This window comes from Mus musculus, chromosome Y (genome assembly GCF_000001635.26).
Source record: "Mus musculus strain C57BL/6J chromosome Y, GRCm38.p6 C57BL/6J".
Classification (NCBI taxonomy): Eukaryota; Metazoa; Chordata; class Mammalia; order Rodentia; family Muridae; genus Mus; species Mus musculus.
Window position 1 is genome coordinate 17269495 of NC_000087.7, and position 15497 is coordinate 17284991.

Here is a 15497-nt window from a genome sequence, read left to right on the forward strand (position 1 = left end):
TAGTACTGATATAGTGACAGACAAGTAGACCAATGAAATAGAATTGAAGACCCAGAAATGAACCAACACACCTAATGTCAATTGATCATCTACAAGAAAGCTAAAACCATCCAGTGGAAAAAAGACTGCATTTTCAACAAATGGTGCTGTCACAATTGGTGGTTATCATGTAGAAGAATGTGAATCAATCCATTCCTATCTCCTTGTACTAAGGTCAAATCTAAGTGGATCAAGGAGCCCCACATAAAATCAGAGACACTGAAACTGGTAGAGGAGAATGTGGGGAAAAAGCCTCAAAGATATGGGAACAGGGGAAAAATTCCTGAATAGAAGACAAATGGCTTGTATTGTAAGATTTAGAATTGACAAATTGGACCTCATAAACCTGCAAATCTTTTGTAAGGCAAAAGATACCTTCAATAAGACAAAAAGGACACCAACAGATTGTGAAAGGATCTTTCACTATCCTAAATCAGATAGGGGACGAATATCAAATATATATAAAGAACTCAAGAAGGTGGACTCCAGAAAATCAAATAACCCCATTAAAAATGGGGCTCAGAGCTAAACAAGGATTCTCACCTAAGGAATACCGAATGGCTAAGAAGCACCTGAAACAATGTTCACCATCCTTAATCAGCAGTGAAATGTAAATCAAAACAACCCTGAGATTCCATCTCACACCAGTCAGAATGCCTAATATCAAATATTTAGATGACAGCAGATGGTGACAAGGATGTGGAGAAAGCAGAAAACTCCTCCATTGTTGGTGGAATTACAAGCTTTTAAATCAACTCTGGAAATCAGTCTTGCGGTTCTTCAGAAAATTGGACATTGTACTACCAGAGGATCACACAATGCCTTTCCTGGGCATATATCCAGAAGCTGTTCCAACTAGTAAGACACATGCTCCACTATGTTCATAGCAGCCTTATTTATAATAGCCAGAAGCTGGAAAGAACCCAGAAACACACAAATATATAAAGCTAGTTCTAGTACCATTTTGAAGAGGTTATATAATCTCCCATGCACTTCCCTTATCAGTAAATTAAATACTCAAATATTTATATAGAAATCTGCTATACTCATTTAGAATGAAGAAATCACAAGTTGGGCATCCCTTTAGGCACAGGAGAGGTATGCACCCCTTTAAGAGATTTCAGTGTGTGTAATAAAAGAAAAATAATCAAAGACACTGTGCTGCTCTCTTGTACTTCCACAGAGATGGATAACTACTGTGGACAGAGAGAACTGCAAGAGAACTGTTAAAATGCTTACAAGTTTCTTAGTTTTATGTTGGCTTTCAGTTCTTCTTGTATTCCACAAGCTTCCTTGAAAAAGCTATCCAGAGGAAAAACTCGGGGTGACATCTACAATGATAACAATCAAGGAAGACATAGTCTACTCATGTTCATAAAGTTACCCAATTCTTTGTTTTGGTCTTCTATGGCGATCAAAATTATAGCCACTGGAACTATGCCATGAATATTAATTCTTTCTGACTTCAAGGGCCCTAATAGTTTTTTCTATTTCTTCTGAGAAAGAGTGAATAATGAAATCATAGTTCGTGTTACCAGACACCAGAGCATAGAGTCTGAGAAAAACATAGCTATGGACTCAGATGTCAAACGAATACTCATTTCTTTTATTCTTAAGTCACAAACAAAAATTTTGTGGTTAAACCTGAAAATGGAAGGCAGTGGGAAACAGTGTATACATTCTAACATATCGTTTTATGAAATGAAACATAACATAACTCTTCCAAATTTTCTACACTTTTAACCTTTCTTACATTCTGTCCCTGCAATATGCTAAATTCTCTTAGCCTGGGAATTCAGTTTGTGTATCCTGATTATGTATTTTATGGGTTCTGAGAAGGTTCCATCGTCTGTTAAACGTTTTCTCACACAGGTGTCATGGATAGGGATGGTCAGCAATGTGGGTCAGCTGGTGTTAAATGAGCTAACATTTCTGAAGTAATAGTCTCCCAAATTCAATAGTTAAAGGGCTTCTGACCTGAATGAAATCTTTGGTGTTTAACATAGTTTGTATTATTACAATTAAGGTTTATTGGTACCAACAACATTGATGTAGTTTTATTTATTGGTGAGTCAGAAAATGCATTTTAAAATCTGAACTGTGTTCTTCTGTGTGTACAGGTGCGTGTGTGTGAGTGTGTGTGTGTGTGTGTGTGTGTGTGTGTGTGTGTGTGTGTGTGTGTGTGTGTGTGTGTGTGCATGTGTGATATATGTGCAGGACCTAAGGAGGCTAGAAGAGCTGGAGAGATGGGTAGAGTTTTGTCGTTGTTGTTGTTGTTGTTGTTTTTGTTGATGCTGGTGCTGATTTGTTTGAATCAAGGCTTCACTGTTTACCCGTGGCTGTACTGAAACTCATGTTTTAGACCAGGCTGGCCTCGAACTCAGAATCCCCACTGCTTCTGCCCCCAAGTGCTGGGATTGAAGGAGTGTGTCACCACTAGCTTGCATCAGGCATTTTTTTTCAGGTACATTGCCTGCTATAAACAGAATGGTAAGGTTAACATGTACTGTTGACCATTTAGCCATCTCTTCCTTCACAATGCAAAGAAAAACGGAGTAATAAAGGAGAAAAAATTCAGTACAATAGATGTGAGGGCTTATCTATAATTGTATAAGAGTTCAATAATCACAACCAAAATAAAACAGCTCACTCTGGACATATGTATACAAACTGCCAAATACATTCAACAAAACACACAAGCAATTCAATGAAGAAAGGCTAGACATTTCAATAAATTATGCTGAACCAATTGGACACTGTAATGAGTGGTCTTGGTGGTTAACTTGACTATATCTTGAGTTAACTAAAACCCAAATGACTGGGCAAGACAATAAAGGATTTTTTCTTAATAATTAGAAATGTTAAGATCCACTTTGACTCTGTATCTTTTAAGAGGGAAAATTCACATTTAACCTGACACAGACCTATATAAAATATCTGCAGCCTTATATACTAAAATCATGTAAGAAGAAATTTTTTTCTTACCCTCTTCGCCCACATTGGCAAGTCCATTGCTTCACTGAAATTACAGGCAACTCCTTAGAAGTCCAGAATACACTGAAGACCATCTGACACATCTTGTCTCATTGACTGAACAACTACTGGATTGTTACAACCTCAATTGTTAGACAGTTAATGTTGGAACACAACCTGTAATTTACTATAATAAATTAAAAAAATATATAATAATGTATACTATGTTCTAAAAATATAACAAATAATAAAATATATTACATATAAATATAAATTATACATAATATATGCATTATAGTTGTATAAAATCATGCATATATATGTATATACATAATTATATATACATACATATACATACATACACAATTATGTATTATATATGTATGTATAATATGTATGCATGCATAATTATATATTCATATACATACATATAATATATAAATACACAAATACACACACACACACACATATAATTTTTGTTGTATGTATTGTTCTCTTAGAGAGTCCTGACTCATAATAGTTAAAAGAATCAGCCTCAAGCTCAATCTCAGCTTCATACTGTACATAAATTAATAAAATAAATACAATTTATAAAATTCAAAATGGCATGGTTTTAAATGTAAGAAGAAAATAAAAAAAAATAAGAAAACCTGAAGATATCTATGGCTAAGGGAGTTAAGAGTCTCTCTCTCTCTCTCTCTCTCTCTCTCTCTCTCTCTCTCTCTCTCTCTCTCTCTCTCTCTCTCTCTCTCATTTTAAAGCCATTCATCCAGTAGTTCACATCTAAAATCACTCCATAGCATGTATGTTTCATACAGTGATGCAATCAATATTGATGATATGGATATGTAGTGGTCCTTCTTGCATTTTTTTGAACTTAAATCAACCTGGGAATATAGAATCTCAGATAAAGAAATTCCTCTATAACATTGGCCTGTGGCCACATCTTAAGAAAAAAAATTTTTTTTTGATATCTTTTTTTGAAAGATATAGCTCTCTATGGATAGTGTCATATCCTATGAAGAGGATGTGTACAAGGTGTGGTGGGGACCGTGGAAGGTACTGAAAAGGATTTTTTTTGAAGAACTGAAGATCTATGTGGCATGAACAATTAAAGTGTCCTCTAATTTGTAAGTAAATTTTATACTTACCTGAGTCCAGTATTCTGTCTACACATATTTCAAATGTAAAATTACCTCATTTATTTCATCCTGTTTTACTGCATTTAATCTATGAAATTCCTTATAATCAGAAGTGCTGGTAAATTTTAAAAACCTTTAAAATATGACTGGGAGATATCAGGTTTGTTTTAAGTTCATCATAACTTTGTAAGCATGCCCAAAATCTATGTTGTCCACTTATTTCCAAATAATCCATAATTACGATTGCCATTGGTTTCAATACATGTCATTTAACCCTGTCAAATTCCAGCTTTGTTTGCATAAAAATAGTCCTCCTCTAACTGTGGGTTTTCATAAAGCGAAAATTGGTGTGCTATCCAGTGTGTTGCCTCCAAGAGTCTGGCAATATTTATGATAATAAGCACAGCTTAAAGATAACCAAGGGAAAGGTTGGAACATGGAAAATAACCACCATGGATGTTGTCGAGTCAGAACCCGAAGACTTTCACAGAATGAAAATAAAAACAAAAATGAAACAAAACAAAACACACACCAAACAAATAAATAAAAAGCCAACAACTAAACAATAAACACGATGCAAGGGTGAACTTCTTTGGCAGAATATTACTTAGATCATCAGGCCTTTCATTTGGGATTTCATTTTTTATTTCTAGGAGGCCATATGAAAAGGTAAAGCTGAGATGCTGAACGCTTCTGAGTGTATCTAGGGAAGGAACCAGCCTGAGAGTGATTCTATGATGTAAGTTGAACTAGGGTGATGTCACAGAGCACTGGCTGGAGGTTGCACATCTATTCCACTTGGAGGCGCTAGAATCCATTGAAGGTGAGTTCACTATATTCACAGTGGTGTGTCAAAGCCAGATCATTTGTTCCCACAGGCTTTTGCTTCCTGGTTTGTATCAGGAGACAGAATCTTGGTGACAAGGATATTTTCTTTGGGTAAGTGCATTTATGAAGTAATTGGGACCCTCATACCTACAGAAAGCTAAAAGCTTTCTCTCCTACAGTGAGTATATGTACATTCTACTTTCCCCATGTTTATTAGCTAGGGAGATGGATGGTCTAAGTTACTTGATCTCCTGAATTTATTATCCTTGCTAACAATATCTAGTTCACAATTCCATTAAAATGCCAAAGCCCCTCTTTGTCCATGTGCATGTTAGAAGATATTAGTTCTAAATGGCTGATATTGCCTTGATTTGTTGAGTTCTTCCTGAGTTCAGAGATGCAATGTCTTCATCATATAATCCTGAAGCTGGGTCAGGAGAAACAATACAGATGGCCAGTGGTGTGGTGTGTCCCTGGGCAGATATTTGTGAATGTAGGCACTTAGCTCAGAGCTTGCATGTACAAGAGAGTCGTGGTGACCACTCTGGCTCTTTTTTTTTTTCTTTTCTTTTCTCTTCTTCTTGTTCATTGGGGGTAATAGTCGTACCACCACCTAAATTGACATAGAAATTCAAGGAGAGAATCCTCAGCAGAGGCAAATTAACTCAGGGCTGAAGAAATAAATGTTGATCTGAGTATGTTATTCTGAGCTCTAGAGAATTACTTGTTAATTACATTATTTTTATTTCCTTGTTTCCCTTGTTTCTTTGTTTCTTTGTTTGTTTGTTTGCTTGCTTGGTTGGTTAATTTTATTTGAGTTTCTGTATGTTTAGTTTTGGCTGTCAGGAAACTCACTGTGTAGACCAGACTAGCCTTTATGTCACTAAGGTCTGCCTCGCTCTACCTCTTGAGTACTATTACTAAAGATGTGGGTAACCACCACCTCCTATGAACATCTCCATTTGATTGTTTTGTTATTTGTTTGTTTGTATTTCTGTTTTGTTTGTTTTTCATTTGTTTTTCTCTTGATTTCTTTTACTTGTTGTTGTTGTTGTTGTAGTTGACACAGGGTTCCTCTCTATAGCACTGCCTGCCCTGGTACTCACTTTGTAGGCCAGACTGGCCTCTAACTTAGAAATCTGTCTGTCCTTGCCTTCTGAGTTCTGGGATTAAATGCATGTAACACCATTGCTGACTTATTAACTTCTTATTTTTATAAAATTAAATTTAGAAGCCCAAACCTGTTTAGCATAGTCTTCTTCACCTGCTCAGAAGTTCTCTTAGAGTAGAGTCTTGGTCCAGCATTCACTCCAAACCCATAACCATTGCCCATCAGGAACTCATATATATGACAGAGGCAACAGCATTGTGTCTGGTGTAAACGGGCAAGATCTTCAGTCCCAGGCTATGGGTAAGTATGATATTTGAAGAGGGAATGGAAGTCATAAGACAGTGTGATCTACCACAACAGGTCTACATCCAGGTAGAAGACAATACCTCTGAAGAGTCTGAGCATGACATCACTCAAGAAGAAGAGTAGGAGAAAGCCTTCTTCCCAGGCCCTGGGGAATGTTGTTGGCTGCAGAATTTCTCACGGTTGGAAGGAAGGTAATGAGCCTGTCGCCCATTGGAAGGCCATCCTTCTAGGTCAACTGCCAACAAACCCTTCTCTTTATTTGGTGAAGTATGATGGAATTGACAGTGTCTACGGACAGGAGCTCCACAGCGATGAGAGGATTTTAAATCTTAAGTTCTTGCCTCACAAAGTAGTTTTTCCTCAGGTGAGGGATGTCCACCTTGCCAGCGCCCTGGTTGGCAGAGAAGTACAAAACAAATTTGAGGGGAAAGATGGCTCTGAGGGATACTGGAGTGGGATGGTGCTAGCCCAGGTGCCTTTCTTAAAGGACTGGTTTTACATTTCCTACAAGAAGGACCCGGTCCTCTATGTCTATCAGCTCCTGGATGACTACAAGGAAGGTAACCTCCACATCATTCCAGAGACCCCTCTGGCTGAGGCGAAATCAGGTGATGACAGTGACATCTTAATAGGTACCTGGGTGCAGTACACCATAGATGATGGTTCAAAAAAGATCGGAAAGGTTGTTTACAAATTTCTAGCCAATCCTACTCTGTACTTTATCATGTTTCATGGTGACATACGTATCTACGTCTATACTCTGGTGTCAAATATCACTTAAATTAAAAAAATCAAAAAGTACAGAAATGTAAACTTATAAGATTGAAAAAAATAAATGTTTGTTTTCCTGTGCTGGCTACTTATGGGTCTTTGACAACCCCAGTATCTTTGCCAATGAAATTTGTTTTGTTCTAAAAATTAATACGTGTGACATGACATGCTTTTAGTGAACATTTTGTTGGTAAAGATGGACTATGGTGGAAAGAACATCAAAGGAAGATGAATGTTGAAACTCAGGCTGTGAACAGTGCATACATCTAATATCACACAGGCAAAAATGGACAGGACTTAGCTTCTATGGTCTGCATAGTGAGCAAGGAATTGGAGATACGACTTAGAGGAGCAGGGATGGCAGCAAAAGATGGATGTTTAGGAAGTAGGGGATAAAACAAGCATAGATAGAATCTCTGGTATGAAGTCTGAGGGAGAAACAACAAGTTGGGGAAAGAGTGATAGATAAAAGGAATGTGGCCTTGTTACACAAAGTGCAATCCAGGAAACTAATCCAAAGAGACTCAGAAATCAAACAAAATCAGGTATCATTTGAGTAATGAAACCTAATGAAACTTGTCTCTCATTTTAACATTTATTATCTTTACTTATATGGGTGGGTGTAGGGCATGTGCTTGTGAGTACAGGTGACCACGGAGGCATGAGTTGTCAGATCCCATGGAGCTGATTGTTAAACTTTGGATATGAATTCAAGAAAACAAATCCAGTATTTTTTTGCATTACAAAAGTGCTCTTGACAACTTGGTCATCTCTCTATTCCCATTAAGATATCTTTTTAAGAAATCCAATATTAACATGCAGAAAAGAGACCAGGAAGAAGTTAAGAAAGATTAAATTGATGGTGACCTTTAAAAACAATAAAGGACACACAGAGGAGTAGAGGACACTGAGGGACAAATGAATTCTATGATGCAGTTCTCAAAATGTGAAACAGGAGACCAGGAAGAATAGAAATTTTGTGCAAATAGTTAAAATTGGGCACATCCACATTAGGTTCTTTGGTTTCTTAACAAATAACCAGCCGATTAGGTCAAAGAGTAATTTAAAAGAGAATATGATTATACTGTGAGATAATATATGGTGGGGAATGGATCCTGAGTGCTTTCCCTGAGCACTCTTTGCCTGGGATGAATCCTGTGATCTTTTGCAGGTCTCTGTTGAGTGCCCCAGATGACCATCAAAAAGCTCCCACATTGGCCTGTTCCACTGGCTCTCCTCCAAACATCTGACTACCAACATACCTATGTACCATTTCAGCCTATCTATGCCCTGGAAATTCCAGTCTTAAATTTATGTGTGACCTCATTCTCAGAAATCAGTGAAGGTGTATTCAATGCAAATGTTCTGACCTCTTTTCTATGCCAGTTCTCATGGGTTTCAAATTCTATGAGGTTGCCCACTATGTTGGTCACTTCTCCTGAGTAGCCCCTGTGCTTCATGGGGGTCTTACTGGGTCCAATATGCACTCTGAGTGTTTTTTTGTTTGTTTGTTTGTTTTTTTGGTTGGTTTTGTTGTTGTTGTAGGGTTTTTTTTTTGTTTTCTTTTTTTGTTTGTTTGTTTTGTTTTTGTTTTGTTTTGTTTTGTTTTTGTTTTTAGGCAGCCTTGTCATGGACTCAATCATTTGTGTTTTTTCTCTAGAATAAGTTTGAATGCCAAATTACTTGAAATTTATCTCTATTGTTGATTAATTTTGATATCTGGGAGTGTTTCTGTGCTAGCTGGTTGTCTTAATTAGGGTTTCAATGCTGTGAAAAAACACTATGACTAAGGCAACTCATTAGAAACATTTCATTAGGGCTTTTCAACATTTCATTGCAGTTTCAGAGGTTCAGTCCACTATCATCAAGGCAGTAAACATGCAAGTGTCTGGGCATATGTGGTGGTGGAGAGTAAGCTTAGAGTTATACATCTTGATCCAATTGCTTCCAGGAATAAAGTATCGCTTCTACATGCAGGGATGGTGTCTTCCACACTGAGCAGAGCTTTAAAGCCTCACAGTGATATGCTTCCTCCAAAAAGGCCACACCTATTCCTACAAGGAAACACCTCCTCATAGACCAACTACATTCAGAGTGCCAAGCTGGTTTCATAGCAACTTGAAAAGATCTAGAGTCTTCAAAGTGGAGGAGCATCTTTTGAGAAAATGTCTCATTAAGATCAAGCTGTTGGGAATTTTCTTAATTGGTTGGAGAGGAGCCAGTTCATTGTGGGTGGTGACATCCTTGTGGTGGTAGTCTTGGGGTCTTTATAAAAGGAAGACTTAAGGAGCATGTCAATAAGCATCACCACTCCATGGCCTATGCATGAACTTCTGGATCCAGGATCCTGTGTTGTTTCAGTTTCTTTCCCAACTTCTTTGATGAGGAACAGCAATTTGTAATATAAGCTGAATAAAACTTTTGCTATGGAATTTGCTCTCTGGACATGGTATGTCCTTACAACAATAGAAACCTTAAGTAAGACAACTTCTTAGAGAAACAAAATATCTAATAGTACCACTGTCACTTATCCTATAAGGACAAATAATGTGTAGAAGTTTTATTTAATTTAAAGGTAAGATATTCTCATGTATATATTGATATGTAATTGTAATAGTTTGCTTCTTTCTCACACTGAAGACTACTAAAATCAAAAATACCTTGGGAATAGAAGGGTTATTAGCATACAGGTTACAGACTATTACCAAGGAAGGCAAAACAGGAACTTGAAGCACTACCAGGAAAGAGTGCTTATTGCCTTGACCCTATCTTAGTCATTGTTCTATTGCTGTGAAGAGACATCATGGTTAAGGCAACTATTAGGAAACAAAGCATTAACTGGGAGCTTGATTACACTTGCAGAAGTGTGGTCAAACATCAAGGCAGTGAACACAGCACTGGAGCAATAGAGAACTATTGATCCTTAAACAGAGACAGATATTCTGCCATTACTTTGGTTTCTTGAAAACTCAAAGACTACCCTTGTTGACACAACCACTTCCTCCAATGAAGCCACATCTTCTCTCATTCCTTCTAATCCTTAAACGCACTGCTAATCCCTGGTGACTAAATATCCATATATATGAATCTATAGGGGATATTCTTATACAAACCACAAACTTTCTTCTGGCTTGATTGAATATTTTATTTTAAATACAGAGTAAAAGCCTCCCTTTTATAAATGACTACTGATGGGCTTACCCAAAGTGGCCTACCTTCACATATCGACCATCAAGGAAGAAAATGTCCCATAGACTTACCCAAAAACCAAGTGAATAGAGACAATTCTTCAATTGTTCTCTCACCTAAGATGACTCTAGATTGTCAAGTTGGAGATAAATAAAATCCCAGCACATTAATGTTTATCCTACTCCATAACCCACACAAACATTACTCATCACAATCTCCTACTTCTGTCTAGGTATAGACCCACTTCCCTCCATGGCAGAAGTGAAGGGTAAGTACCTCCACCAGCAAGGATACTCAATAATAGGTGACAAGTAGTGAATATGTCTTATAGCCTCACAACACCTAAATTCTAATATGTGTTACATTTTCTGGGAGACACCCCAATCTGTCCAACTTCCTGCCAACGCAGCTTTGACCATAAAAATTCTCATCAAGAAATCCAATGACTTTTGATTCATTTCTTTCTCGTGAGGGAATGGAGTGTTACCCCTTCATGGATGTATTGGTGTCTGATTCATAAGTAATAAAACCCACTACTATTAACAGCTAAATCACAGGAATTATGACAAATAACAACTCACATGAGAAGCATCACATTTGGTTAAGCCTTTTCAGAAGTTTTATTGGAGTTTTATTTATATACTTAATAAATCCATTGATTTATTTATTTTTAAGTGTGTAATTTAATGATTCTAAACACATTTCACCACTGTCATTTTTCACTCATTTTCTGGTACTTCATATGATATTGACATCTACTAAAATACAATAATGAATTCAGCAGAAGGACCAGTGGTGTGGGAAGCAGCAAAGTTCTTGAGTTTCAAAGACAACAGATATCATGGCTGAATATTCCATATACAACAACTAAGTAACATTGGGTCTACTCTTAGCATGCCATTTGTAGAAAAAAAAAACTTAGAGTATTAAGTCATGTTTCCTCTGAACATGACATGTTACTATCACTAATGAGTCACATTCATTTCAATCAATTTCATCACTGTTACAAGATACCTCACTACATAATTGGAAGACAGATCCATGATCACATGAATATGAAAGGGTCATGAAGCTGCACAACTGTTCAACTTGTTGGCATTAACACAGGAAGGGACTACTCAGCATTAACACAGGAAGGGACCAAAGACAATAAACAGCTTTCAAGACATGTCCAAATGACCACATTCCTTTACAAGTTTCTTACCCATTCCATGCACATCCATTGATTGATTAACTCATTGATTAAAGCCCTCAGGTTCCAATCACTTTTCAGTGTGCATATTTTACTACCTATGTACAATGTACTGTGGACCAAAGCCTTCATCAAAGACCCATGACTGACATTTCAAAACAATTTTACCACAGAATTCTTTATGTGATGCAATGTGATAGGATCCATCTATCACTTCAAGGATATCTCTGTCTAGCTTTTACAAACAGAAAATGTCCAGGCCAACTGCATCAGAACCCCCAGGAGCTTTTATAAACATGAGTTTAAGAAGAACAAAAATGCAATGCACGTTCAGTGTCTTGATCCCCCATCCATGCATCTTAAACCCATAGGGAGGAGCCAGAATGTTAGATCAGAAGTCTAAACTTCACCTATACTACAACTAACTCTGAAGATATCTAGCAATCTCCAGTTCCTTTCTGGTACTTACCCACACCAAGTCTGCATTAAGGAATATGGTCTAGTGTGAGATAGTGCCACCCGTTAATTGCAAAATCCCACTATGAGTTGAGTTGTATGTAAAATGAGACATCTGTAATATAGACACTCATGCATAATCACAAGTACTCACAGAAAGAGGCAAGAAGTAGAGGAGCTGAATCTTAGAAATCCTCAAGGAAGAGAATGAAAATCTTGTAAGGCACAGAGGTAAGAGAGAAACTGTGTCTTTCTGCACAAAATCAGGCCATTCTGTCTTCCATCACCTAACGGGAAGGGCTCACTATCCCTTATCGCTATCTGATAAGGTATAGACAGTTGATGAAGGATGAATAGTCAGTTTTAATCAAAGGTATTGCCTTTGAAGGTGATAGATTGGTCATGCGCTACTGGAAGCCAGATATCCAAGAGTTTATGGGAAACACAAATGATTTGAATGGGTTGTAACAAAAAGGAGAAGAGGAGATATGAAGTTGGCAGGAGGAGTTAGGTGGGAATGGGCTAGGTTTTGTTCTCGGAGTAGTTACTAAAAGAATTGGAAAGTAAATTCCATCAAAATATAGTGTATGAAATTCTCAAGGAATTAAGGAAAGTAGTTCTTAATATACCATGTCTGTACTGAACACACACAGACCAATTATATTGCCATCTTCTAAATAACAACTTCTTATACAGAAGTTTCATTACATTGAGGGCAAAAGTAATCCAGAGGTTATTTAAAATAAAGTAGAATCTGGGGAGATGGCCCAGGGGTAAAGCCAAGTGTTTGGTCAAACATTCACCTAAAACACCAGTGCTTAGGAATTGGAGTGGCAGAGACAGAAGGATGACTGTGGCTTCCTGAATGTCACCCTCACTACTAGCTCAGCAAGAAACCCTGTCACAAGGGGAAAAAGAGGGAGTGAAGTAGCAGAAAAGAGTATACCTTTCCCTCTCCTCTGCACTTACCTGTATATTTCTGTATGCATACACACATAAATATGATTACTGTATAAAAGAGGTTACTTTGCATAAATTATATACAAAAGCAATGTTGTTTTAACCTAGAGACCTGAAGACTTTTATATCATTAGGGTCCTGAAGAAACTCTCCAGATATAGAGCATTGATATATCTTCTTCCTGTGCAAAGGAAACCTCAGTTAAGTGCGTGTGTCAGTGACTCTAAACATCTTTCTTCCTCTAGATTCCTATTTATACCACAGAATGGTCTGTAAATAATGAAAATATGAAAATAAGACTTTTTCAGGGTGTTTGGCTTGTTTCAAAATCATATTTATAATATTTTACTAAATCGATGGGAAATATTCAGCTCCCAGGAACAATGGATTCAAACCTGTTGACTTCTGTTTTATCCCATTATGAATAGGAATTAATTGTACATCAACATTTCCCACTATTTGAACTAAATCAGGAATAAGGGATATGTTTCCATACAAATAAGTAATGCCAATGAGGTTAATCAAGTAGAAATGGTGAGTGTGTGGGGGGTGGGGTTAAGGTGCCTTTGGATTATTTGAGAATGATGGCTGATCAGAAACATGTTATGCAAATAACCCTAACCTGTGAGAAATGAAAAGTAATGATATAAATTATACTACCAAGTGTCATGGCCACTTATTACTTGATTCCATTTTCTTTTTCATTACTTTATTCGTTCGAATAATTGTGGCCCACAGATGATCACACATTTAAATGTGTTAGTTTTCCAGGTGATGGGCTGTTTAGAATGAATTAGGAGTTGTGTTATTACTAAAGGAGATTTGTCACAGACCCTTGAAATATCAAAAAACCCAACAGGAACTCTCTCTCTCTCTCTCTCTCTCTCTCTCTCTCTCTCTCTCTCTCTCTCTCTCTCTCTCTCTCTCTCCCTCCCTCTTTCATTACTCTCTGCCATTTCCATCATAATTTGTTAGCTCTCAACTACTGCTCTACATGTTTTGCCTCTGTGTTGCCATGGTGTCTACCATGATATCCTGGACTTGCCCTCTGGAACTGTAAGACCACAATTAAATGATTCCTATTATAAGTTGGTTTGGTCATGATGTCTCTCACAGCAATAGAACAGTAACCAAGACATACATACTCCTGTTTATTTTTTGAAACATTCTTTATTTTTTTTCATAAAAGTTACCTTTGTCCATTAAATAGTTTTAAGAATAATATTATTGGGCCCAAATAAATAGTGCCAATAGGTGTGGCACTCTCAGGAGGTGTGAAATAGTTTCATTAGGTGTGACTTTGGTGAAGTAGTTGGGGCACTGATGGAGATGTGTGTTTGTTGAGTTGGTGTGATCTTGTTGCAAGAAATGTAACAATATGGTGGTAGGCTTGGAGTTCTGCTGTCCTTAAGCAATCCCCAGTTTGACACAGTCTCCATCTGCATCTTTTATATCAAGACCTAAAACTCATCTCCTTCTCCAGCACTGTGTCTGTCTGAAGGCTACCATGTTTCCAGCCATGACAATAATGGAGTAAACCTCTGAAAAGAAGTTACAAAGTATTCAAGATTTACTATGATCATGGTGACACTTCATGGCAAAAAAACCCATACTAATATTCACATAAACACTCAAAAACACATTTGATGTTTTGTGGGAACAGACTTTAAGGCCCTCTGCCTAGCTGCCTGGAAGCTATACATTTCCAAGCAGCTATCAGATGAAGATGTAGAACTCTCAGCTCCAAATGAACCATGCCTGCCTGGATCCTGCCATATTCTTACCTTGATGATAATGGACTGAACTTCTGAACCTGTAAGCCAGCATCAATTAAATGGTTTTCTAATAAAACATGCATTGGTAAGTGTGTCTGTTTACAGCAATAAAATCCTAACACACACATGTACATATACACCTAGATATACTGAGTCACAGACACAGACCCATGGAAACATTCACACACACACACACACACACACACACACAAAGACACACAGACACACAGTCACACAGACACAAACACACACACACACAGACACACACACACACAGACACACACACACACAGACACACACACAGACACACACACATTCATTTACAAGGACTTTAGATTTAGCCAGTACCCATGCAATTTCATTGGGGTGTCGAATACATGTGTTTATGGAACATGCCTATTGCTCTTTCTTTTAGGAGTTATGTGGACAAAATCTGCACCCTCACTTCATTCCTCTTCAACATCAAAAATCTCAACTTACAGAAAGTGTGATAATGAGAAGTAGTTTTAGATACCTCTTTTTTTTGTGAGTAGCTTCCACTTCAAGTCACAAAGGAAAAATAAACATAACATGAAAGAAATTCATATTCAAATGCCCTTGACAAGCTCATAATACATTCTCCATAATGAACATAAACTTTTAAATTAGAGTTCCCAAGGAAATGAGACTTTTGAAAAATCCTTACTTTCAGATAGGCTTTGGTATTTCATTTCCCTGAAAAGGAGCATCAATGCAAAAAGACAGAATCTAGATTG

The 15497-nt window shown here is 37.3% G+C and overlaps 1 pseudogene; it reads left to right on the forward strand.

Moving 5' to 3' along the window:
* On the forward strand, positions 6211 to 7318 carry Gm20781 (predicted gene, 20781; annotated as a pseudogene).